This window comes from Salmo salar, chromosome 18 (genome assembly GCF_965601325.2).
Source record: "Salmo salar chromosome 18, fSalSal1, whole genome shotgun sequence".
Lineage (NCBI taxonomy): Eukaryota > Metazoa > Chordata > Actinopteri > Salmoniformes > Salmonidae > Salmo > Salmo salar.
Window position 1 is genome coordinate 78828962 of NC_138308.1, and position 3703 is coordinate 78832664.

The 3703-nt window shown below is 36.5% G+C and overlaps 1 long non-coding RNA gene across 1 annotated transcript; it reads right to left on the minus strand.

Annotated features, from left to right (window-relative positions):
* Positions 1-218: 218 nt before the first annotated feature.
* LOC123728742 (uncharacterized) lies at positions 219-2561 on the minus strand. Its single transcript, XR_006760493.2, has 4 exons — positions 2305-2561; positions 1345-1395; positions 966-1070; positions 219-752 (listed from the first exon to the last, which is right to left on the minus strand). It is a non-coding gene; the product is annotated as an uncharacterized LOC123728742 (long non-coding RNA).
* Positions 2562-3703: the final 1142 nt, after the last annotated feature.

Sequence of the window (3703 nt, forward strand, 5' to 3'; positions counted from 1 at the left end):
GCAGGTATAAAAAGGGCAGGGACAACCCGCCACTGTGAAACCTACTGTAAGCACTCACCTGTTAGGTATAGGGGCTCTGCATGCAAAATATGATTGAATAAGTTGTGATTATATTTTCACACTATGACTATCACGCAACACACATAGACAAAAATGAATAAAAACACAACATCTGTCACAGTTGTCATAAGGAGAAGAGGACCAAGGTGCAGCGCGTGTGTCGTTCCACATTTTATTTACTCTGTGAAACTATGCAATACATAAATAAACTGAATAAACAAAACAACAAACCGTGACGCAGAGGTGAAACAAACACTACTCAAAAATAATCACCCACAAAACCCAGGAAGAAAAACCCCTACTTAAGTACGATCTCCAATTAGAGACAACGAGGACCAGCTGCCTGTAATTGGAGATCATCCCAAACAAACCAACATAGAAATACAAAAACTAGAACCTAAGAACATAGAAATAGAACACATAGAATAAACCCCCCTGTCACGCCCCGACCTATTCTACCATAGAAAATAACAGCTTACCATGGTCAGGACGTGACAACGTGAATTGATTATATAGAAAAATCATTTATTTATTTGATTGACATGTTTAAAAGACTGATTATGCTGGTGTAACAATGATTTAAAATAATTTGTTCACCCCCTTGCCCTCTCATCCTCAGAAGGGGTTGGACCAGATAAAAGAACATTTCTCCAAGTCCCGCTTTGTCTCCAAGTTCAGCTTTGCACTGAGTTCTACAAAGACAGACAGACAGACAGACAGACAGACAAAGTTATAGAAAGCAAAAAACAATTGCACACACACACACACACACACACACACACACACACACACACACACACACACACACACACACACACACACACACACACACACACACACACACACACACACACACACACACACACACACACACACACACACACACACACACACTGTATACTCACTATACAAGTTATATTTCCTGCAAAAGCATTTAATCAGTTGCTTTGTCTCCTCAGGGCTTTTGGGAAAGAGTGGCTTGCGGCAGATCTCTCTCCCATTGGGAAGAACTGGAGAGAGAATGACATCCACAGTTCTAAATTACACACATCTCTTTATATTCATAGCATATTCAATAAGTCATCATAGGTATGCAAGTGAGGATGTTGATGATGATGATAACCTTTGTAGGAGACTGTACAGAATTAAGTTTAAGTTTGAGTTCAAGTTTTTAATTAGGCAGTGGTGTTAACTTACAGTAATTGCTTTATAGTCAACAAATACAATGAATCTGTTACCATTGGTATTTATCATTTACAGTACTTACTAAATAGACATGCTCACCTTTGCACCGGCACTTACGCACGTCCCTCACAGACCATTTGGTAGAAGAGACTATACACAGAGTGGAGGAAGAGTTAACTTAATCATTGGTCCCATTTTGTCATAAATGTTGAAATACTGCAACAATGTATTACTGAACAAGCCTTGAGAAAACAACAGTCCATTCAAAAGGTACATTAACTGTAAAAGATCTGTTAGTCATTGACCTAGTAATGTTCAGGCGTGATAAATCTATCTGTACACAATTGACAATATGCAGACAAGAAATACTTTGTTGTTTAATTCAAGTGCACTGCTGGAAAAAATACCCAATTGTCATACTTGAGTAAAACTAAAGATACTTTAATAGAAAATGACTCAAGTAAAAGTGAAAGTCACCCAGTAAAATACTTGAGTAGAAGTCTAAAAGTATTTGGTTTTAAATATACTTAAGAATCAAAAGTAAATGGAATTGCTAAAATATACTTAAGTATCAGAAGTAAAAGTATAAATAATTTTAAATTCCTTATATTAAGCAAACCAGACAGTATAATAAAAAAAAATGAACAGATAGCCAGGGGCACACTTCAACACTCAGATATAATTTATAAATGAAGCATGTGTGTTTAGTGAGTCCGCCAGATCAGAGGCAGTAGGGATGACCAGGGATGTTCTCTTGATAAGTGTGTGAATTGGACCATTTTCCTATCATGCTAAGCATTCAAAATATAACTAATACTTTTGCGTGTCAGGGAAAACATATGGAGTAAAAAGTACCTTATATTCTTTAGGAATGTAGTGAAGTAATAGTAAAAGTTGTCAAAAATATAAATAGTAAAGTAAAGTACAGCTACCCAAAAAAACGACTTAAATTGTACTTTAAAGTATTTTTACTTAAGTACTTTACACCACTGTTCAAGTGTGACATGAAGCTGATATCACCTATATTGTAAATCCACATTTAGTATTCTGCATATTTACCTGTGTTGTGGCACCAAATGGAGACCAGAAAGACCAGTAAGAGAGTCACACAGATGAGCTTGGACATGATGATGGCAGTCGTGGACACTGGACAGAGTAGAGCAGTGCTGTGTCTCTTTTCTTGGTAATGTAGAGTCAGTGTGTTCAAGTGGAATGGTAAACCAAACACAATCTGTTACAGGAATAGTAGTAGTAGTGCCTTGGTCTTGGGAGGAAAGCTCAGAGCATCTGCTCTTTTCTCTCCGTAGCCGTTTATTTTACATTATAATCTCAGGCAATAATCACCTCTCTATGCGTCTTATTTGTGTTATAGCCAGAGAGCTAGATAGATAAGTCTGGACAGGTTTAAGGGGCTTTTTGTTTTTCTCTGCCACCATGCACGCCCTAACATCTGATATGTGATGATGAGGGAGATAGATAGGGCAGCATAAGAGGAAGTGAAACACAAACCCCTATGAGGGCTCTTCTTCGGCCAGCCTCGATAACTCAAGAGTTGTTGTGGTGGTTGTGGAGCCTGATTGGGGCAGTGTTTCTATTCATCTGGCAAAGATTAAATCCATAATTACAGTCACAATCTGCAAGGTGGATGATCATTGTCCAATGCTAAGTTTTTGCTTTTTTACCCATGTGTTTTTCAGTTTGTAAGTATTCAAAAGCAAGGTATAGGCCTGCAGGGTTGGGTAGGTTACTTTCTAAACACAATCTGTTACAGTTACTAGTTACCTGTCCAAAATTGTAATCAGTAATGTAACTTTTGGATTACCCCAACTCAGTAATATAATCTGTTTACTTTGTGTTATTTTCGGATTACTTTCTCCTTAAGAGGCATTAGAAGAAGACAAAAAGGATCCATCAAACGGATTTGATGTGTCATCATAGTGGTCTCTGACTTGTGGTCAGACCAAACTTTAACTTGTGCCTTTTTACAATACTGAACTGAATGTCATTGAGAAAACAGAAAGTTATCATGATGTATATTTTTAAAATGTATTTAAAAATAATCCAATTAGTAATCCTAAAGTTTTTATTAAGTATCTGTAATCTGATTACAATATTTTGGCTGGTTACGTAACTGATTAGAGTTAGTTTTTTTGTAATCAGATTACATGTAACTGTAATCAGTTACTCCACAACGCTGGACCTGTACATGTAAAAACTACAATTTCTTAACTCTGATCATATCTGTTTACTTACCCGGAATATTCAGTCATGGTTGGCTGACATTAAAACTTTTTTTTTGGTCATTGGGGCCTAACTCTTCTGAATCTTATGAAAACGGTGAAATCAGATCACATTAGGCCTATTATTATTGTGTTTTAAAGTATTTCTTAATGAAATATTAACATTGCATTTTCTACATAGGCCTAAAGATCCTTTACAAACCCTTTATAGATGCTAA